Source organism: Ochlerotatus camptorhynchus, unplaced genomic scaffold (genome assembly GCF_037179485.1).
Source record: "Ochlerotatus camptorhynchus isolate MF236.1 unplaced genomic scaffold, CSIRO-AGI_Acam_v1.1 ptg000063l, whole genome shotgun sequence".
In the NCBI taxonomy this organism is placed as follows: domain Eukaryota; kingdom Metazoa; phylum Arthropoda; class Insecta; order Diptera; family Culicidae; genus Ochlerotatus; species Ochlerotatus camptorhynchus.
This window is the reverse complement of record NW_027040553.1, coordinates 1,051,556-1,076,052: the sequence shown is the minus strand read 5'-3', so window position 1 is coordinate 1,076,052 and position 24,497 is coordinate 1,051,556. Positions and strand designations below refer to the sequence as shown.

At 40.6% G+C, this 24,497-nt stretch overlaps 1 protein-coding gene across 5 annotated transcripts in view; it reads left to right on the top strand.

The window, feature by feature from the left end:
- cher (filamin-A) overlaps positions 1-24,497 on the top strand; it is a 313,136-nt gene that overhangs the window by 220,495 nt on the left and 68,144 nt on the right. The window lies entirely within an intron of this gene.

The following is a 24,497-nucleotide window of genomic DNA, read 5'->3' as shown; positions in this document are numbered from 1 at the left end:
ATCGAGCAATCCAATTTAAAATATTTAATAATTTAAAATCCATTGCTCCACAAAATTGTTCGCAAATTTTACTCCATTTTGAATAGCATCAAACATGGAGTTAGTTTTAAGCATATCAGCAATCATGTCAATTAATGATTTCTGTAAAAAAATCCATTTTAGGAGCAGTAATGCAAGCAAGTCAAAATTTTCAAAATTTCCGGCTGGCATGTAGCAATTTTTGACCCGTGACTCCATCCCTGGCACTCACGGCACTGGATGAGGATTTGAAAATTTCCTCCAGTCTTCCTGAAGTGTTCCCATTTCACTCGGACATGGAGCATAAGGCTAGCTGTTACTAAGGTTTTAAGGTTGTTTAGTTCACTAGATTTGAAGTGAACTAAATAAAAGTCATTGGAAATCCCGTTCCGCGACGGGACGGGATTTCATTTTCATTTTGATTACTTAGACTAGCTCAACTCCACGTCTTCTTCTTCTTCTTCTTCACATTTCAAGCTTATTGCATATCGCATATTAGCTTATTGCGTGCTCTCAACTTAGTGTTCCAGATGCACTTCCACAGTTATTAATTGAGAGCTTTCGATGCCTGTACCATTTTTGCATTGGTATAATTGTGTGGCAAGTCCAATCATACTTCTATGCCCAGGGAAGTCGAGAAATTTTTCAACCCGAAAAATTCCTAGACCGGACCGGGAATTGAACCCAGCCACCTGCAGCATGGTCTTGCTTTTTAGCTGCGCCTTTACCGACTGAGCTAAGGGAGGCCCCTAAACTCCAACTCCACGTAATTTTATCAATTCATCTTTGATCTGATCCACGGGGTAGACTTTTCAAGACAACCTTGAACAGACGTTCAGTTTTAGTGTCGTAAGTGAAAAATAAGTGTTGCTGCTCAGTAAGATACTTGAGAAGACGTTTGAATCCGTCCAAGGTTTCAGCCAATACACGGTATTTACCCCGACGGCCAATTCGCAGCAACAAAGTTCAAAAGTTCCGTGCGAAGAGCATAGAAATCGGCAGTGGTTATCACAATAGGGGGGACCTTTTCCTTCTTGGCATTAAGCCGGGAAAATTTAGTGGAATTTTGCCTGGATGATGGATCATTATCATCACCCGTGAGCATATCAGATTGATTGCTCAAATGAATTTCATCGTAAAGGGGATCAAGATATTGCCCTTTTCTTTCGCATTCAGGCGCCATGGAGGCAGAACAAGGTTGCTCCAAATCGACTTCCAAGCAGATTACTATAAGAATTCAGCGATATCAAATAGCGAATCAAAACAAACATAGTGTACTAGAATTTTGACTAGAATGGGGTACGTTAATCGAATTACTTGGGTCCAATAGGCTAGCCAAGTAGTGAGCCAATTTAAAATCGTTAGGTTCCACCGGTTGGTAGCACTTCCTTCAGCAAAAACAAAATATATCCGCACGGCAAGTGAGCACAATGCGGACAGATATGTTTTAATCAAAACTCTCAACAGGAATCCTCCTGAGTATATTCCTTTCGCAGTTCTCTTCAGAGCACCTGTCAAGGTCTGTTTATAATTCTCTTCGAATTCTCGACAACGTCCTCTTGGACTTATTCTTAAAATTCACTTGCTTTCCTTCTCACGATCACCAGAAAATTCTCCTCGGAATGCCCTAGGAATTCTCCTTGAAGTTCTTTTCATGGAACTATTCTAAGAATTACATAGGAATTTAATTCAGAACTTCCTTCGTTCTACTCAGAAATTCCTTATAATTCATCTCAGAGTTCCAGAGGACATTATCTCAGAGTTATCTCGGAATCCTGGTTAAAACTCTCTGTGGATGTTTTCCAGATTTTTTTTTAATTCTTCCCCGCTTTTCTCTTAAATTATTTAAAATTTAAAATGTCCTTTTGTATTTTCCTAAATATTCCATAGGTCTTTTTCTCTGAATTCTTAAGATTTTTTTATTTGATGGAGTCTAGAACCTTTTTTCTAGGTTGCTACGCCTTGAATACTTTTTAGTACCAAAATTATGTGTGTGTTTTCCAACTTGGGATCCAGTGCTGCGCCTTGTCAATGAAGTCAATGACATTTGAAATTACACCAGGACTTAGTTTCACTCCCGACACTTATATTCATAACATGCATGATATCGGACAGTACAGCTTTGACATAGCAAGCCATATGAATAAAGGGTGATACGGTCAAAATTTGGTCAAGGGAAAACGCGTGTAAATCGGTGAAATCGTTTATTTAAAAAATCAAATTAAATTTCTTTTTCAAGTTCAATTAGTATAAAATTCAGGAAAAATATTCAGTTAGGCTTCCGCTTTTCCAAATCCGAATTGCCGGGCCTTACGCTTGACCCCTGCCATCAGATTTTGTACAGCCACCTTGTCCACCTTCTTCGCCGCAGAAAGCCAGTTTGCCTTGAACTGCTGCTCGCCCTTAGCAGTTTTTTTTGGTCTTCTTCAGGTTCCGCTTGACAATAGCCCAGTATTTCTCAATTGGGCGGACCTCTGGCGTGTTGTTAGGGTTCTTGTCCTTGGGAACCACCTGCACGTTGTTGGCGGCGTACCGCTCCATGGCCTTTTTACCGTAATGGCAAGATGCCAAATCCGGCCAAAACAGTACGGAACAACCGTGTTTCTTCAGGAAAGGCAGCAGACGTTTATTCAAACACTCTTTCACGTAAATTTCTTGGTTGACAGTCCCGGAAGCTATGAAAATGCTGCTTTTCAAGCCACAGGTACAGATGGCTTGCCAAACCAGATATTTCTTTGCGAACTTTGACAGTTTCATGTGCTTGAAAATATCTGCTACCTTTCCCCTTCCTTTTGCCGTATAAAACTCCTGTCCCGGAAGCTGCTTGTAGTCGGCTTTGACGTAGGTTTCGTCGTCCATTACCACGCAGTCAAACTTCGTAAGCATCGTCGTGTACAGCCTCCGGGATCGCGCTTTGGCCGTCGTATTTTGTTTATCATCGCGATTTGGAGTCACTACCTTCTTGTAAGTCGATAGTCCGGCTCGTTTTTTGGCTCGATGCACGGTTGTAGACGATACACCCAGCTTATTTGCGGCATCTCGGAGAGAGAGGTTAGGGTTTCGCTTGAAACTACCGGCAACTCTCTTTGTCGTCTCAGCGGCTTCCGGTTTTCGATTTCCCCCCGATCCAGACTTCCTAGCTGTCGACAAACGTTCCCCAAACACTTTAATTACATTTGTAACGGTTGATTTGGCAACTTTTAGCGATTTTGCCAAGTTTGCGTGCGAGTAGCTCGGATTTTCGCGATGCGCGAGCAAAATTTTGATACGCTGCTCTTCTTGCTTGGACGGCATTTTGACAACTGAAGAGTGAATTCCAAAATCAAAATAGGAGCAACATTCTACACACACACACCTTCAAAATGAGGGGTGTTCAGGTTTTTTAAATGCAAAATTGAAAGAAATACGTCAAGTTGATATTGACCAAATTTTGACCGTATCACCCTTTACCATCTAGGGAATAGTTGAAAATCATACTTATATCCTAGTAAATAATCGGTTTCGTATGACCGATTGGATTGTTTCAACAGAACATTGAATTGAATGTAATTTTCGCACTGACATGCTGATATTTGGTGGCTCGAGAGAATCAGCATATTGATGGTATTGATATTGGTTATTCCACGCCAAGCGATCACAAGACATTGCATATTTTGATCCAAAATTAATAGAATAAAGGCTGCTGTATTCGAAAAAAAAAATGAGCTACACAAATGGTCGCCAACAATTCTGTTCTGTTCTGTCTCTTCAAACTTTCAGTGTTATCACTATGGTTATGTTTCAACATAGTAACTTTATTGAACCTTTTCTCCTTATCCAAATGGCTTTGCTTTGACACTGCACATTAGATTGTGGGTAATGGTGGAGCCAACTTGTTTCGACAGTTTCAATCACTTTTTCTTCAAATCCAGTTAATTTTCCAACACCTTACGGGTTTTGCGTTTTGCCAATATTTCTAGATTGGACGAAGTTCTGGCGTGTTCGGTGGGTTGGCCTCTTTAGGTTCGTGCGTAATGGCAAGATGCCAAATTCGGCCAAAACAGCGTCTGGCCTCCGTGGGACTTCAGGAAGGGCAGGAGGTGCTTCTGGAGGCATTCATCCTTGTAAATTTGCCCGTCAATGGTGCCAGATGTGATAAAGGGCTGACTGGATCGCAGTAGGCTGCGCTTGAAAGCTGACGTGTTTTTCTTTTGCTGCGTATTTTTCGTCAGCGAATTAAATATTTTTTGCTTTAAATTTTCTAACTTGTGTGCTGACATTTAGTTTCAAGTGTTCATAAAATTATCATTTAGTGATATATTGTGTTTGCCTGTGTTTACATTGAGTGACTCGGTTGACCTTGACTCTAACCTCCAAAATCTACGATGCAGTTTCAGTTTAATTGTTCCTGGTCGGTTTTCATTGCCTCCCGGGAGCCCGGTTCTCCGAGTTCGGATGCCACACTTTCGGCGTGTAGTTCTATTGAGAGATTCGTCGCCGTGGGTGAGTTTAAACCCGGTCCGGTTGGTGAATTAGCCCGGGAACGTGCTGCTAATGTGTCCGTCACGAGCTTTGGTGATGACTCAGGTTCGCCTGCCAGACAACGCATTTTTTGGCAAATTTTGACAGCTTAGTCTTCCGAACGGTCTCAGGAACTGCCAACCTGGATTTGGGATACGGTTGAGCTGTTTTCCGATCCATCTAAGTGACGCGTTTGGTTTTTCGAAGTTGGTGCACAAAATTTTGTCGCGCGTCTGTTCTTGTTCCGACGCCATCATTGTAACCACTCGAACGATTGTGATGAAACTCTGCCGGCGTAAACATTACACTGTTAGCTAGTTTCAGGCAAAATTCTAGAATTTTTTACCAACACACTGTAAAAGAAAATTAAATTTCATATTACTTTTTCAAAAATAACAGTCGCTAACATTTTCTGTAGTTCAATTTGACATGGATATACCGACGTTTGAAAATATCATGTTTTTGCCTGATCAGAGGGGTGCCAGCACACAACCAGTACAATCAAATTAATTAATTCAATATTTTGATGAGTATATTTGAAGGTCGATTGTGCGTGCCGTGATCACTTCACGCAGAATGACCCATATTGATGTTTTGCAACACTGCACAGTGGTTTAAAAGTGCAAATTCGTGAACTTAATTGTTTTCTGAGATGTACGTACGTTTTAGCATTAAGGTGTCTTCAGAAGATTTTCATAGTTCTGAATTCCGCACCTTTTGAAATGTTCACCTTAATTTTTCTTAAGGTGCAACTGCACTTCAAAAAACTAACTTTTTTATATTAACAGATATCGAGATGATGTCTTGTACAAATTTGTAGGGCTTTTAATTTCAAGAAACTTTGCTGAAGACATCAAGTTGCCATGACTTCATTGTATGAAGATATAAGAGATTATTTGCCAGTTGCACCTTAAAATCAGTTGTTTGAGTTTTTCTATGTCTTATTCACGTTGTATCTCTTTGGTGTATTCTGCAAAGTTTTAGATAATATCTAAACACACAACTTTTTTGAAGACACCAAAGTGCTATGATTTGATTGGCGAGAGATACAGTGATTTTTAAGCAAAAAATCACCCTTTTTCAAAAAGCTATAACTAAGCTGGCCGCAAATTGCCGCACTTGCAACAAGTTTCATTTGAAAGCTCAGAATTTGTACTTGAAATGTTGTGGAGATCATTAGTATCCGTTAGTATCCTGGAAACTGTGGTGGATTTTAGTAAACAAAGATTTAAGATTTTTGTATGGGGCTATTCAAGTAAAAACGATATTTTGCTAACTAACAATGGTCTTGATTTTTTGTTTAATTTCTAGTTTGTTTTTTATTAGATTAATCAAAACATAACACCGAATTTAAAAGTGATGTTTTTAATACAAAAAGATTTTGACATCCTCTCTTACACAATGGACCCTTTGATATCGAGCTAGGGAGATTCGACTGTAATTTGTTTTTAAGGAGCAAAAATGATCAAAGCAACCTATATAGTTTTATTTGAAAAAAAAAATATAGTTTGTCGGCTGCTGTCGTAAGACCTGTTACTGCATTTCAAATACCAAGAGAAGATCAGAACATCGTTTTCAAGAAACATCCATCGAAAATGTCCAATTATTCATCAGGTATTGATTTTAATCTTCGTAAAACTTATTGAAAATTGTGAAACATTGAAGGAACATGCTAACTTTTTTGTTCAGTTAAAATTGATAAGCGTAAGTTGCTGCAACTCTGGAAGGAAACCCAAGGAAGTGAAATTGAGAAAGTTCGAAAAATGAGTCAAGAAGTGTATAAAGCGTACAACATTGACGAGTCCGATTTAAATAGAGATGATGTGGAGAAGGCTCTGTTACCGATTGGCAAATATTTTAAAAAGCTTTATCGCAAGTTCCACCGATCCGAGACAAAAATGATCAAATGCAATATCCGCTACTTCGAAAAACCCTTCAATCTTCCCACTCTCTTGCTCTCTGAACTTCCTTCAACAAGCCAAGGTAGAACAACGACACCTTTCCGAGATAGTTCTGATGCTGTAAAACGCCGAAAGACTGCGTATCTAAGACGGGGTCATTCCGTTAGCAACTTGACTTACGCTACTCAAATGAAGTTGCGTGAAGGTAGATCCGTAGATGCGGCAAAAGTAGTGAAGGAAGCAACAATGACAACCCCTACCCGAGCATCAAAGATACTTGTTTCGTGGAGAAATTCTCAGGAGAAGCAGCCCTTACAGTATTCTGACCTGGAAGCACTAGCAATGATCATAGATGCCAACTTGACCAAGTCACAATACCTCAAAATCCAAGGAGAAGCAAAACTGAGAAACGTGAATATTTACCCGTCGTACAACAAAATTGTCAATGCCAAGAAACAGTGCTATCCGGAAGATCAATTTATTATGGTTGATGAAAAAAATGCCGAAGTAAATCTTCAAAAGCTTTTGGACCATACCTCAAGTAGGATTGTTTTGGCAAACAAGGAGCATCTTGAAGATTTTTCAGATGACGAGCTCAAGCAGGTTGTACCTTTTTTATTTTCATTATAGAGACTTTGAACCAATAATTTATTTTCCTCAGGTTGTACTTTTGGTAAAATGGGGATTCGATGGCAGCAGCGTGCATGCGGAATACAAACAAAAATTTGAGAATGACGACGGAGAATCTAGTGATTCAAATATGTTTATTACTTCCTTAGTTCCTATTAAGGCAGATGTAAACGGAAAAGTTTTGTTCCAAAATCCCCGACCATCATCAACCCGATTCTGTAGACCTGTGAGGATTCAGCTCGTGAGTGAAACTACGGAAGTATCAATCAACGAGAAGAAACTTATAGAGAATCAGATTGACCAGCTTGTTCCAACAGTAATTACGGTAGAAGGCCGTACCATTATTGTGCGCTATGAGATGGTTTTGACAATGGTAGACGGAAAGGTCTGCAATGCTGTTACGGGCAACAAATCGTCACAAACTTGCTATATTTGTAATGCAACCCCGAAATTGATGAACAATCTTGATTCAGTAACTGAACGCGTGGAGAACAGCGATGCTTTCCAGTTTGGGCTTTCAACTTTGCATGCCTGGATCCGGTGAGATTTATTAAAATTAAGTGTTAAGTATTATGGTTTGATACAATATCAATATTTTATAGCTTTATGGAATACTTTCTTCACTTGTCTTACCGACTTGAAATTAAAAAATGGCAGGTAAGAGGACAGAATGTTCAAGCCATGAAGATTAGAAAGAATCAAATCCAAAAACGGTTCAAAGTGGAAACTGGCCTGATTGTTGACAAGCCTAAGCCTGGAGGATCTGGAACGTCCAACGACGGCAATACTGTCCGACGTTTCTTTTCCGATCCCAAGAAAACATCTGCAATAACTGGACTGGATGTGACAGCACTGGAACGATGTGGTACCATATTACAGGTAATAAAATGGAATACTGAAAAACCAGATGTACATACAAACAATACAATATTCTTAGGTATTAGCGTCAGGGCACAAAATCAACACGGAACGGTTTTCTAGTTATTGCATTGAAACAGCAAAGTATCTAGTGGACCTATACCCCTGGTACTACATGCCAGCTTCAGTGCATAAAATCAATCATTTCACGGTTCATATCGGACAGCTTTCCAAAGAAGCACAGGAATCGAGGAATAAAGACCTCAAACGATACCGCCGAGACCACACTAGAAAATGTTCCAGAACGATCTTGAATCTTGATTTGATTCGCCGTTTGCTAGTGTCTTCAGATCCACTAATCTCAAGCATGCGGAAAAGCCCCAAAAAGGAGACAAAAAATTTGTCTCAAGACGCAAAGTTCTTGTTGAGCTTAGATGATGGAGAAGAAATGGATTCGGAGGATGAACATGATGTTTCAGATGATTTTGAAGTTTAATTTGTTTAACAGAAATTTTTAATTGTTACTTTGGTTTTATGTTTGGATTAGTTTAACATGTTATTTTACTTTTAAGTTAGTTTAAAATAAGTAAAAACAAACTAGAAATTAAACAAAAAATCAAGACCATTGTTAGTTAGCAAAATATCGTTTTTACTTGAATAGCCCCATACAAAAATCTTAAATCTTTGTTTACTAAAATCCACCACAGTTTCCAGGATACTAACGGATACTAATGATCTCCACAACATTTCAAGTACAAATTCTGAGCTTTCAAATGAAACTTGTTGCAAGTGCGGCAATTTGCGGCCAGCTTAGTTATAGCTTTTTGAAAAAGGGTGATTTTTTGCTTAAAAATCACTGTATCTCTCGCCAATCAAATCATAGCACTTTGGTGTCTTCAGAAAAGTTGTGTGTTTAGATATTATCTAAAACTTTGCAGAATACACCAAAGAGATACAACGTGAATAAGACATAGAAAAACTCAAACAACTGATTTTAAGGTGCAACTGGCAAATAATCTCTTATATCTTCATACAATGAAGTCATGGCAACTTGATGTCTTCAGCAAAGTTTCTTGAAATTGAAAGCCCTACAAATTTGTACAAGACATCATCTCGATATCTGTTAATATAAAAAAGTTAGTTTTTTGAAGTGCAGTTGCACCTTAAGAAAAATTAAGGTGAACATTTCAAAAGGTGCGGAATTCAGAACTATGAAAATCTTCTGAAGACACCTTAATGCTAAAACGTACGTACATCTCAGAAAACAATTAAGTTCACGAATTTGCACTTTTAAACCACTGTGCACTGCTGGGATCTTCTGAATTTTCTAAAATATTTAATCTTTTGCCTCTATTCGATATATCAAAATCTAGGGTCTTGAAGATTTTTTTATAAATCACAGATCTCGAAATAAACATGATAGTCTAATGCTCCTTACAAAGGTTGAAGCCTCAGAATCTTTGAAATGTTTTTAGTCCCATTTTTAAGATTTTTCTTAGTGTGTTCAAATATTGCCTTACTCCGAGATTTCCAACAATTTTCCCTAGATCTCAATTGTATCAAGATCAAGATTTCTTAACCAATATCCCAATTCAATCCCTTATGTTTTTGCAATTTGGTCTAATGGCGCATAAGGTCCAATAGCGATCGGCCTAGTGACCATAAATGACTCAGTTGCTTAGTAAGTTCTTGGAGCTTTGCATAAATTAAAGGTCTCGAGGAGACTAGATAACTGTGATGGCGATCGTGTATGGGATTGTTATTCTATAAGTCGTTAATTCTATAACTCGATGGTCCCTTCAATATCAAGTTGTAGAAAATTCACTGTAACTTTAAAAATTTACACTTGCTTACGTTTCTTCTTCTTCTTCTTCGCATTTCGCATTTGCATATCGCATATTAGCTTATTGCGTGCTCTCAACTTAGTGTTCTAGATGCACTTCCACAGTTATTAATTGAGACCTTTCGATGCCTGTACCATTTTTGCATTGGTATAATTGTGTGGCAAGTCCAATCATACTTCTGTGCCCAGGGAGGTCGAGAAATTTTCCAACCCGAAAAATTCCTAGACCGGACCGGGAATCGAACCCAGCCACCTCCAGCATGGTCTAGCTTTGTAGCTGCGCTTTCACCGACTGAGCTAAGGGAGGCCCCTTACGTTTCTAATCTAATCATTGAAAACTTCCGTTTCTGCTAAATATTTGATAAGGCTCAAACGAATAAACTTTACAGAGCCGAGGATTCTTGGTCACTATACAATACATCTTAAAACTATAGTAAAAGGTACAACACAATAAACCACTTTATCTTCCGCTATCCAAAAAGCCTCCTCCATCAGAACTGGAGCCGCTTCCAGTGGTTTCATTGTATGGTAGTTACTCCATCGAGGGGCAGACTGCAGAGCGCTTCCATTGTAGCAATGGACGCAACACGTGGTCAGCACTCACACATTCATCACGAAACGGTTGCTTTCCAAAGTCGACTACCAGACAGAGATGCCAGATCTACGGAAATCTCCGTAGATCTACGGATTTTACAAATTTTTTGCGGAAATACGGATCCGAAGGCAAAATCTACGGAATTCGGTCCAGTTTCTACGGATTTTTTTTTCTTCAGTGTACGTCTCCCTTCAGAATCGAATTTTACAATCTAGAGTATAATTTGATTCTGAAGGGAAAGAAGCATAAAGTAAAATATACCCCTGCAACTTGTCAACCGTTTTCTTGCTCACTTATCCACTTTTTGATAGAATAATTTGGCGTTGACGGCGACTCTGTAGCTCTTCCCTCTTATGAAATATCCCGTAAGCAAACGTCAGACTGTGCAAGAAACATGGCATCTCTTCAGTCCGCCGAAAGTTCCCATAATATACTGTCAATCTTTGCTTGAAGAGAAATGTTTTCGACGGTGCCGTGTGAAGGCGAATAAAAGTCGTGTCGAGACCAGTCTTTTAAGCGATCACCGTAGTCGACACATTTTCTGTGATAATCGACTGCCTTTGCTTCCGACACTTGCAAAACAAGCTTTCAAATTACAATACAACACTAAAATGTCATACGACAGGCTCTGTCATACGACATTGTTGCCGAAGGCCTTCACGAATGTATGGATTTTAGTTTTTCTCATAATAAGAGCTGCTAATGTTTTGTTTGTGTGAATTCTGAAAATAGCAAGCAACGATGTCCTAGTTATTATGGTCAGACCAGAAATGGTTTAATTTACACCAAATTGAGGAATTAGAACGAAATCACATATGTCATATGATAGTTATTTGATAATTTTCTTTTTGCTCGAATGTTGTTCAACCGTTTGCGTTTTGTAAGAGAGACGGCGCTCTCTTCCCCGTCAGCTCGATGATGATCAGGCCTTCAACGTGTTCATCAAAAAGCACGTAATCCATAAGTCGTCGTACTTGTCTGGCTTTAAAAGGAAACTTCGGTTAAAGCGTGGCTTTCTTATTAGATTACGACACCACTGTACCACCGCTACGGGATCACAATTGATCAGATCGCCAAATATGGTCTTGAAACCCCTGCAGTGGATCCTCAAATTGAGCTGGAAACCAGTGCCGTGGATAATGAGGTAGAATTGCTGCTTGGGCAACAGGAAACGCTCCTTTGGAATGAGGACAAATGCCTGGAGATCGCTCCCGCGCAAAACAGGGTTCCTCTGTCATTAATATAACAGGCGTGTTGCCAAACCACAACATATGTTGTATATATGACAATGAAAATTCTTCTCCTTAGAGTTTCCGAAGGCTTGCAATGCATTTTTAAGTTCCCGGGGACATCACATGTGTCAACCTTAAGGACCGCCTTATTCATGGAGCAGTGCATTGAGCGAAATCTATCCTTCCTCAAATCAATACCGAATTCAGTACAGTATTGGCAACAAAGGAAGAGAAATTTGTTCACCATGATGCGACAATTAATCATGTTTTGTTGTCTTTGACATCATCCACATCCAGAGGACCAGTCACTTTCGAATGGGAATGGTAGGAAACCATTTGGAAATGCATGAAAATTTTCAGTTTTTATTCATTATCGTCTTTATGGGCAGTTTTAGGTGCATGAAAATTGCACGAGTACATTACTATGGTGATAAAGTAAACACTCGTTTATTTGTTTCCTCCTGTGAAAGCATATTTAGTAACAAATCGTGGATTTTCTGATATTCTCCATACTGCAAAAATGGTTTTCCTACCACTTAAGGGGCGACATCTCTCGGATCTTCAGTAAAGCTACTACTCAAATCATTAATTGGGAAAGCCTACAACGTTTCTCACACTCATTGCAAATGAGAAGAAAGTGGCCCCATTTGTTGAATCTCTTACATCGATTGTCAGAAGGCCACAATGGCAATTACTTAACAGATCCAATCCAGGAATTGGCTGCACTACAAAGAGCAACTCTGGTCAATGATGATCCAGTCACGTGCTGTGTGTACTTCATCCAGCTGGTTGACACGATTGAATTTCAGCACCGTGGAAGTCCTCACGCGCACATCTTGCTATGGCTTAACAAGGATCCCCGGGAAGCAATCAGTGAAAGTATCCCAAAAACTACAGGTGCGACAGTATCATGGTATTCATGCCTGTACTACCATCGGCCCTTTTCAGGGCCACCAAGATTTTCCAAAAGAGTTAAATTTCTGAACATGTCCCAACTAAAATTTATATCGAAAGCTTTTTTTCAGGGCAATCATAGTCATACTAAAGAGTATAAACAGAGAAAACCCCGCTCAAATTCCTATTCCTACACAAAACACAAGTCCTGCTGCAGTTAACAAACAACATTTATTATTTAAGACCACGTAGTCCGACGTTACCATTGCGTACAACCCCAGAGGGCTGTCCCTAGTAGTTTTTCAAAAGTTCTTTCATCGATTTATCATTTAACGTAAAATAACACCTTAGAACTAAAAAAAATATCACCTTCGACTAAAAAAAAATCCGTAGAAATCCGTAGATTTGAATAAGTCTACGGAATTGCATAGAAAAAAATCTGGCAGCTCTACCAGATCATAGTTAAACAATTTACCTAATTTCCGGAATAGTCCTCACTCCGCTACGAATTGACTCATCATCCTCCGAAGAAGAAAAAACAACGCTCCTAATGACGCTGTTGGCGCCAAACTGTGCGCATTCTTAGCTCCCTCCTGGCGCAAAAAAAATCATTTTATAAAGACTTGAAAAACGCCGAAAAAAAAAAGAAGAAGCAACAAACTACACAAATTAGCATGACTTTTTGTCGCCGATTTCTTTCTTTCTATCGCTCACGGCGCGGAGGGCAGAAGGACACCTGTTTTCTGCGATTAAAAATAACCGCGTCCTTTGCTTCGTTCGCGGGCGCATCCGAGCGCTGGATCCGAGCGCGCGATGTTGCCATGCTCTTCTGTGACATTTTTCATCGGATGCTCACTCAAGTCGCATATCATAAATCCCCTTCAACCATCCCGGCAGGTCCGGTGTGCGTAGCAGGCGGGGAAAATCGAAAATTGTTTTGTTTTTTTTTTGGCGTCCGTTGGTGATAATAATCATCACTAGGCTGGGCTAGATGGACACCGTGACACCGTGAGAGTGGGATCCAAAAATATGCCCCCGGTTCATCTAAATCATTGATTTTTATTAGGCCAAAGTCAAGCGTCACGCATGCTGAGATGCTTTTAATTGGGCTGTCTTTTTCCTCTGTTATGAAGCGGAACGTTGACAAAATTTGGGGATTTATTGAAATTGTTTGCGAACCGAAAAGTGAGAGCGTTTCGTCATCGTCATGTGATTGAATGATTTTTCTGATGCAACATGGCTTGCCCTGGAAACTCCTCCGCCCGATCAAAGCTAGTCACGCTTGTTGTAATATGCTAGCGGGACAAATTTCCAAACCTTGACCCATCATCAGTCGAGTTTCTTCGAGCGATGCAAATTCATCAACTGATTGTCTTTCCGCGGGATTCTATTTCGGTCACACGGAATTGTTTATAGCGAAACGACAGTGAACACTTGCTCACTCACAAAACATCTCTCTGTCGGGGCCGGGACGGCGGGCGTCCGGCCGGGTATGGATGGAGAATCCGCGGACAAGCGTGGGCCGAGTGATATGATCAATCTCCGCGACAAGTGTTTCAACATATGTGGAACGCCGCAATCCGTGAAGGAACGTGATATTTTTAAAATTTCGATTGTTATTGTACAATCTTGGATTTTGATTCTCTCGGCAAGATCAGCGTGGGGGATGTCGCCCACGTACAGTGTTTGATACCAGAACGCGAAATGTAGTAGCAGCCCATTTCTACTGATGTAAAAGAGTGATGTCAAAGTTCGGAATGTTGTCATTGAACTGGCATTTGTACCGTCATAAATAAGCTAATGTTGGTTCTCGATGATTGAGAATGACACGGCTTGCTGTAACCCTTTTACGACGACAACCAAACCGTCAGCTGCCCAGGGTGGTGCCAATTCCATTCACTCCGTTGACAGTTTTATGTCTTTGCTGGAGGATTTTTTGTTGGTTGGGACGTTTGTTTTTTTCGAATTTATGGAGTTATTTCTGCGAGTTGCTATGTCACCATTCAATCGCCTACAGAGTGATTCTTATTTTTTGCCATGTTTGTGGGTGACGTAAGAGCTTTTATATATACACACCGAGGCTGTGTCAAATGTGCAAATCTCACTCTGACTCTTGTTTCAAATTACTGTTTGAATGTTTCTTACGGCAGGCAACAATCCCACATCTGGACTCGTCGGATCCTATGCCCATAAATCCAACCTCCCCCATTGTTTCACCACTAAAGTGGCTGTAACTGTAATCCCACTGTAAATATATGATGGAGACCATCAAATGGCACCAATTTACGGTCTGGGAAATGGCCATAAATTGTAGCCATCATCCGGCACACGTTTGGCACACGTCAACGCCGACCGCCGCCGTCATCGCCTTTTCCCCAAAACCGACGCATTTTCCAACACAATCGGCCCACACACGCAAGGTGGCGCCGCCGCCATATGTGTCATTGTTTTGAAATGCATCGTGCATGAGCGCCGTAACGCGGTAGCTCTGCTTCACAGCTGTAAAGCCAAACGATCAATTGTCACCACGGAGACAGCTAGAGGATCAGGATTGACGAGCGGTGAGGTGGTGTCAAATATGCCAATATCATAAACTATGCCCACTAATCGATGAACGACGACGTCCGACCACACACCATTAGTGTGGGGTCATAAACGTGTTCGAAAAAAAATAACACTGGCATACTGAAAATAGCAAACATAGAAATGACACCTAAAGAATTCAAGACCAACAATTGAAAAGGCCTCAACTCCATTTTGTAAACAAACCTTATAAGGCCATTTTCTCGCGAACCGAAACCTACATTTGCAAACCTAAAACACAAACGGGTAGAGGAGAATTTCCCCTACCTGTTCATTTTGTTGGTTTGCGTTAGTGGACTATGGTTCACGACAAAATAGCCTTTCAATTCAAGGTTTGTTTACAAAATGGAGTTGAGGCCTTTTCAATTGTTGCTTTTGAATTATGCAAAGTTTCATGCAATTTGAAGAAGGTCAAGTCTTTAATGTTTATTTATTTTATAATATTTGGCCTGGAACTGGTCAAAATGTTTTGTACTCATCAGGTGTAAACATTGTTTTACCCATGAGATACTAACAGTTTGATTTTAAGTTGGCCGCCTCAGTGTTGGCAAAATCAGAAATCAATTGATATTTTTCCGCTCTCATGCGCTCGCAATATCACGCTTGATATTGGAACAAAATATCATGCTTGATATTGATTTTACAAGCTCCTTTGATATTGCGAGACTATTCACAACGTGCAAAAATCAAGTTGAGAGTTGACTCGACACAAAAATAATTCCATTGCACATCGTTTTCTTATAGCGAATTCGTTTATTATCGGGGTTGGAACCAGTTCCAACCCGTGCGAACCCGAACTTTTTGTCAGTGCGAACCTCGACCCGTGCCAGGTTTTAAAAACAAACGATCAAACTGACGTTTGCTAGAAAACAAGCAGACCCAATCTTGATACCCGATCCAGGTTGGAACTGAATAATAAACGAATTCGCTATTAGAAAGAGAAAGCATAGTTTGCTATCTCTTTTTAATCTTCACCGATGGCAGACGCGTTATGGAAGATTCGGTTGCATTCGGGTGTAAAGCAAAAATCATTTAACTCAATCTCACCACAGTTTGGAGGGATTTGCAGTTGGTGAGTTTTGTTAGCTTGATATTCCGAACTGCGATATCACAGCTTGCAAAATCAACCGCAGTAGTTTGCTTGTTGATTTTTGTCTACACTGTACACAAACATCATCCTCTGATCGAATGAAACCTCAGACCATTCAAAACAAAACACCGAAATCGCTTTTTCGAATGATAGCTGCAACCGGATGACGGTTGTTTTGAAATCAGATGATTTTCCTCTCGAATTCAGGATGAAACTTGTTATGAGAAGGGATAGGGCCTTCAGTTGAAATGCGTAATGCTCTCTGCAGAATGACTGTCATACTAAATGGAAATGCATATGGTATTGGTTCAGCCCCATAAAGCTGGGTTTAGACAGGGCAAGTAAAATGATCAACTCAGTTGAATTCAATTGGCTTGAAAAGTTGAGCCTGGTTCAACTTTTTTCAATTCAAGTGAGTTGATCAAGTCAGTTGAATGGCATGGTTTACACGTTCAATTCGCGTTCAAGTCAGTTGAATTCAACTGACTTGATCAATTGACTTGCCCTGTCTAAACCCAGCTTAACGCAAATCATTCAAAACGATGTTGTAAATAGTTCTATCGAACGTCTTTTGCTGATCTGAGCTGACAAACGAGGTGGAAGCATATGCATCGCTATCAGAGCTGTTACGAACAAAGGTAAAGGATGAAAACCAATGTTTGGCAAATTCGTGGTGGAGGAGCTTTTCTTCACCACGAAAATTTTTTGTATCCATAATGGAATGGCTTATTATGGCTATTCAGTATGGAATTGTAGATAATCAAATTATAAATCTAATTAAAAGCACTTGCATGTCACACTATTCTTAAATGTTTGTCCTCTGAGTGCCGTATGTTTTATAGCTATATTTAGATTATATTTGGATGACAGTCATATGGATGTTCATCATCTGACGACGAATTCAACCATAAGAAAATCATCCGAAATTCGAATGCATATTGTTAAAGGGCTCGAGCAATCCAATAATCATTCGAAGTATTGCGGATGTTTTGGTTAAGTGTACGAAAATCAAGCGTGATCTTGGGCGTTGGTGAGATTTGATGTTTTGATATTTTCCCAACACTGCACAGTGGGCAAAAATTGACAAAACCGCGACTAAATTGAATATCTCGGCTGCCAAACGGTTTCAGTCAACATATTATACATATTCTCAAAAGAAAAATTCTGCTAAATCGATTGGTGGTGGTCTCATTGACCGGAAAACGTATCAAAACCATCAATTCAAAAATAAGATTTATCGGTCAATCCAGATTATCCGGAGAACCAGAATATGGCCACTATACCCCAAAATATAGTTTCCATATTAAATACGCTTTGATCTCTTGATTCTGAACAACATAGAAAAAATCGCAAGGCTCTAGGATCATTTTTATAATGTGGTCACTTTATCGGTCGTTCCGGATCCTCCTTTAGGCCAGTAGCGTTTATCTGAGAGCGTATTTGGTGTCTTTACACCATACATACTTAGTACTATCAATTTTCAGTAATATAGGTTAAGTAAAGTGTAAAATTATGTCGATAAATAGTGGCATTTCCTACTTTATCGGGAATTCGGGTTGATCCCGGCACTCTATCTCGGTACGCAAAAGTCTCCGGCCAACGAGACCACCGACAATCGATTCAGCAGAATTTTTCCTTTGAGAATATGTATAAAATGTTGACTGAAACCGTTTGGCAGCCGAGTTATTCAATTTAGTCGCGGTTTTGTCAATTTTTGCCCAGTGTGCACTGGGCCGCCTCATGAATTCTCATGCGCTGTTGTATAGACAAGTGCGAACAATCCCAAATACTATAAGAAGTTCCGGAAATTTCAGGTCAGTTCAGAAGTTCAGAAATCTTTAGAACTATTTCGGGAGCTTCATCGATGTTTAAACATTTTTCCTGCATTTTCCATTTATCAAAGAAGAAATGCAAAAGAATTGCTCAAATAACAGGACTTCCAAAGTAAAGGGTGATACGGTCAAAATTTGGTCAATATCAACTTGACGTATTTCTTTCAATTTTGCATTTAAAAAACCTGAACACCCCTCATTTTGAAGGTGTGTGTGTGTAGAATGTTGCTCCTATTTTGATTTTGGAATTCACTCTTCAGTTATCAAAATGCCGTCCAAGCAAGAAGAGCAGCGTATCAAAATTTTGCTCGCGCATCGCGAAAATCCGAGCTACTCGCACGCAAAGTTGGGGAACGTTTGTCGACAGCCAGGAAGTCTGGATCGGGGGGAAATCGAAAACCGGAAGCCGCTGAGACGACAAAGAGAGTTGCCGGTAGTTTCAAGCGAAACCCTAACCTCTCTCTCCGAGATGCCGCAAATAAGCTGGGTGTATCGTCTACAACCGTGCATCGAGCCAAAAAACGAGCCGGACTATCGACTTACAAGAAGGTAGTGACTCCAAATCGCGATGATAAACAAAATACGACGGCCAAAGCGCGATCCCGGAGGCTGTACACGACGATGCTGACGAAGTTTGACTGCGTGGTAATGGACGACGAAACCTACGTCAAAACCGACTACAAGCAGCTTCCGGGACAGGAGTTTTATACGGCAAAAGGAAGGGGAAAGGTAGCAGATGTTTTCAAGCACATGAAACTGTCAAAGTTCGCAAAGAAATATGTGGTTTGGCAAGCCATCTGTACCTGTGGCTTGAAAAGCAGCATTTTCATAGCTTCCGGGACTGTCAAACAAGAAATTTACGTGAAAGAGTGTTTGAATAAACGTCTGCTGCCTTTCCTGAAGAAACACGGTTGTTCCGTACTGTTTTGGCCGGATTTGGCATCTTGCCATTACGGTAAAAAGGCCATGGAGTGGTACGCCGCCAACAACGTGCAGGTGGTTCCCAAGGACAAGAACCCTCCCAACACGCCAGAGCTCCGCCCAATTGAGAAATACTGGGCTATTGTCAAGCGGAACCTAAAGAAGACCAAAAAAACTGCTAAGGGCGAGCAGCAGTTCAAGGCAAACTGGCTTTCTGCGGCGAAGAAGGTGGACAAGGTGGCTGTACAAAATCTGATGGCAGGGGTCAAGCGTAAGGCCCGGCAATTCGGATTTGGAAAAGCGGAAGCCTAACTGAATATTTTTCCTGAATTTTATACTAATTGAACTTGAAAAAGAAATTTAATTTGATTTTTTAAATAAACGATTTCACCGATTTACACGCGTTTTCCCTTGACCAAATTTTGACCGTATCACCCTTTAGTTCTGAGATACTTAGCAATTTTCAAACTCTTTAGCAAAGTTCCGAGTGTTTCAGGCATGTTCCATGACCATCGGAAATAGTGGCAACATATTATGGAAAGTTCCCATATCTTCGTGACAGTTTGGAGAACTTCAGAAAAATTGCGGAAACTTCTGCGAAGATCAGATAACTTTATCCTTCGACAATGTACCCCTCTAACCTCGGGTAAGCCGCGAATATTCAGTCCAATTCCTACTAGACATAAAGGTTGAACATGAAACAATTCGGGTCCGGGTCCGAAAATCTTGTTGATGTTTAAAACTGCGTTTTATTTTTCAAAGTTCAATGTAACAGCTATACATTAGTAGGTATTATGCTTATTGTAAGACCATTGCTTCAGTCTTCTTTCTTACCATTGCACATCGTCCGAACTTTTATTCGTACACAGCCCATTATATTTTGCACGAATCCTTGTTTTGCTCGCAAATTCCTCAATTGGCCTTACTTCCTTGGGAACCAATTTGACGCCATTTTCGCTGTACCACTGTTTGGTGAAATTTGAGTAGCGGCAGCAAGCCAAGTCCGGCCAGAATAGGCAATCCACCTCGTGCGTAGGCACTCCTCCTGGAAAATTTGCTAGTTCATGGTCCCAGAAGTCCCTCGATGACAGCTTCGGGTTTCGCTTGAAAATATCCACAACTTTCGCATGTGTGCCTACTCTGATTCTATACACTCCTAGCTTGATTCAGTAAAATTTTAAAAATAATTACTCAGAAAATGCAGGCATTAATCGTTTCGGATTTTTTCGTGTTCAACCTTTAGAATTAAGTGAACTTTGTTTCAAACAATGAACAATTAATTATCGGCTTTGATTGATGGAAGGCTCAATCGCGATATCTTTACGGAGCCGATAATTAATTGCACATTGTTTGTAACAAAGTTCACTTAACTCTAAAGGTTGAACACGAAAAAATCCGATACGCTTAATGCCAGCACGAATTATTTAGATAAATTTAAAAAAAAAGATCAGAGAACTTCAAGGCAGTCCCATTACTTTCAGAAAAATCGAGAACATTCATGAATTTCTGAGATTTTCAGGGAAATCCAAAGAATTTCAAAGAAGCTATGACATTTCGGGAAAGTTTCGAGAACTTCGAGCAAGATCAAGAAACTTCAGTGCACTTCCAAAATTGCAAAAAATAAACCATCAAAAGACTCAAGCAATTATAGGAAATTCCAAAAATTTCACAAATGTTTCTAAAATTTCAGGAAATGGCGGTCATGCGGAAAGCTGCATAAATGCAGTCAACTTTCGCTCGTTGGGCTAAACCCATAGCCCACTTAGTGAAAGGCTCAGCGAACACATAAAGCAACCAACGATACAGACAAAACTGTTGCTACGACTACCATGACGAACCCGCTCTGTAACAAAGCTCGATCGGAGTGGTAGAAGGATAATGATATATTGCTTGCTTGCTTTGATGCAATATACACGGATGAGGACATAGCTTGATCGGAATCGAGAAAAGACATAACACATAACAATTCCCATTAACACACGTGTATCATCTTCGGCTTTACTTCGTGAAGCAGCTTGCCAACAATTTGCTCATTTCCTTCTACCGCCCCGAATGAGTTGGGTCGCACGAGCTGCTTGTCATGAAAAAGAACGGTGAAGATTATATCATTATTAAATCACTTTCCACTTCTGACATAGCGTTATCATTCGGTTCGTTGATCGCTTGTCATTTTGTCATTTGGAGATATTTTTGATTCCTTGGAAAGGTTTTCATTAGTTGGGCTGAGCTGTCAAACTAAACATTGGTAGAGGGATACACTGATTGATTATTGTCATCACAATCCTTGATCAACTATCCAAATTGTTCATCCATGAGCCCCTCGAAAAGGAATCAGCACTGCCAGAAATGACATTTGACTTCGATTTAGGTAGGCTGCAGCCTAACTAACGAGAGTCCAACTAAAACGTAGCCCACTTAAGGATAGCCCAACGAGCGAAATTCGACTGTATCAGAAAAGGTTCCCGGATCATTAAGGAAGTTCCAAGAACTTCTTGACAATTTAAGGTACTTTAAGGAAGGTCTTAGAACCCAACAAACCATTTAGCTGCAGATCAGCCATGTGCAGCTAAAACAGGCTTATTCAGCGTTCAGCCTGCTAAATTGTTTGATTGGTAACTTATACTCCGTACAGACTATGACTTATATCATGTAACATAGTCTGTCTTGCAATGAGCACTCATACGTCTAGTTTTCAATGGAAATCCTAGGTCGAGTCGGCTTTCTCAAGCCGGAGGTTTTGCTATACGTGTCGCTTCACCAGTGTTCAAAATAGTCAAGTTGAAATCGTCACAAAAATCGTAGAAGTATCACAGTTGGTTGGAAATGCTAACATGAAGCTTAAGTGTGATAATTTAGTAGCTATAGAATGATTTTTAGAAGAGGGTAGGTGGATAGTTCCGTTAAACTACGGCAGTATGAAAATTGAATAGAAGTTGAAAATGAGCGAAGGGTCATTAATGCAACAGTTTTTTTTTTAAAGTCAGACGCACATCTTTTGCCTAACCCGTACGATGTACGCGGAGACTTGAAGTATGTTCGTTATTTCGCGAGGCATCCTTCCTTTGACGCCTATTGCGGTATCATCTGCGAACAGGAAAAACACGTAACCGTCTCCGAAGGGAGGAATGTCGGAAGTGTAAATGCTGTAAAGCAAGGGGCCCAGCAGACTACCTTTCGAGACTCCTCCTGGGATGGAAAACGTGTCTGAAAGACAACCATTCAACGATACCTTAAATGACCTTTGCTGGAGTGATTTTAACCAGATGTTTTATTTATTCCTTCGTCTTCGATATACTCGTTCAGACTGCAACTTAATCTAAATTTCTAATTCTAGTACTAAACACATTTTTGCTAATGTTAAAGTCAAACTGATCATAAACAGTGTTGAAAGCACGTATACAGGTACTCAGAGGGTTGTTATGTCCATAGCTTGTTCTGTGATGAGGTACGTAAAGCGCAGCGTGAGTTCGAAGTGAACGAGATGGAGCGTTGAAGTTGACAAGCTGACGCAGCGCATTGCAGTCGATGCGATCCGTAAGAATGTCGAAGATGAAGATACGCTGCAATTTCAGGCGTCTGGCAGACAGCGTATCCAAGTCAAGTAATAAGCAGCGTGAGGTATATGGAGGCAGGTGTGTTTCATTGTTCCATGGTAGGTGGCGGAGAGCAAACCGAACGAAGTATTTCTGAACTCGTTCTAATTTGCTGGCTAGTGTAGATTGATACGGTGTCCAAACAGGTGCGGCGTATTCAAGTATGCTTCGTACCAATGAGCAAAATAACGCCTTCAAAGCATAAGCGTCGGTGATGAAGGCTGCATGGCGTCGAATGTATCCTAGGACAGCAAAGGCCTTTGCAGCTGTTGTAGAGATTTGTTCGTTGAATCTCAGTTTGCTGTCCAATATAACACCTAAGTCACGAATAGAATCTACACGTTCCAGGGTAGAGGGCCCGATCTTATAGCTGTATTTCAACACAGTGCGGCAACGTGTGAATGAAATCGCTTTACATTTTTTTATGTTAACGTTCATCCCGTTCTCTTCGCACCATTTCAACAATTCGTCAATGTCGTTTTGTATGGCAGCACAGTCCAAGACCGATGCAATTACCCTGAATAGTTTAAAATCGTCTGCGAAGAAAGATTTGCCAGACGATAAGCGGAGACCAAGGTCATTGATGTACAGAATGAAAATAAGTGGTCCTAGCACACTTCCTTGAGGTACTCCAGAGGTTACGTCGAAAACTGATGACTCTTCAGTCTCGATTTGAACAAAAGCTTTGCGATTTGTTAGATAAGATTTGAGCCACTCAATGATCCAAATCGGGAAGCCCATGTGCAGAAGTTTCTCAGTGATATGGATGTGTGGTACGGTGTCAAATGCTTTAGAGAAGTCCACGTAGACTGAGTCAACCTGGCTACGAGCCTCGACTTCGTGGAACAGAGTGTTTGTGTAGCACATCAAATTGGTCGTTGTTGATCGCCGTTCCACGAAACCATGCTGGAACTCGCATATTAACGGTCTAGATGCATTGTACAAAAACTGGTGCACCAGTTTCTCGAAAACCTTACCGAGGCAGCAAAGTATCGAAATGCCTCTGTAATTTTCTACTCGATTTAGATTGCCAGTTTTGTGGATTGGCACCATTTTAGCAGTTTTCCACATGGTTGGAAATTCGCCTTTTGATAGCGATTGGTTAAATATCAAGGTTACGGGCGTCACTAGTTTTAATGCACAAGCTTTGATAATGGAAGGAGGCAATCCGTCTACACCTGCTCCCTTCGAAACATCCAGGTCGTTCAATAATTTCAGTACCTCCTCTGGAGAGATACATACAGTAGGCAGGTTCACGTCGTACGATGGCACTCGCTGGAAACTTCCGGGAAGAGGAATCGGTGGAGAAGTACTGAACACACTTTTGAGAAAGTCAGCGAATAGAGTTGCAGATTCACTAGGTGTTGCAGCTGTCACTCCTTCATATTCGACATTGCAGGGAATGCGTTTGTTTGCTTTGCTGTCCCTGACGAACTTCCAGAACGATGCGGGGTTCTGCTTCAAGTTTGACTGGAGATTATTGACGTATGTTATGGGAAGTTGAAGTTACAAAGCTAGTCCGTCATTCCAAACATTGTCAAACGCCGTTTCAACGTCTAGCAAGGCCATGGCTGTGGACTTGGATACAGCTTTCTTACTTCGGATGTTATTCATCGCCCGTACTAGCTGGTTATTGGTGGAGTGCCTCTCTCTGATTCCAAACTGTTCCGGAAGAACTTCTCGGCAAACAGCGCTGAAAGGAGGCTGATTGGTCTGTAGCTTGAAGACAATGTTGGATCCTTACCGGATTTGTGGATTGGTATGATTATTGCTACTTTCCAGATGCTTGGAAAGTAGTACAGTTCCAAGCATCTGTCGGAGATAGCGGTTAGAAGAGACTGCACTTTCATGCTGAGTCTCTTCAAGATCAAGTTGAATATACCGTCAAACCCGGGAGCCTTCATGTTCTTGGTGCATTTCAGTGCTGAGCAAATCTGTTGTACTGTAATCATATCCGCCGGAGGCACGACACAAGGGGAGGCATCTAGGTTTTGAACGCATTGCGCA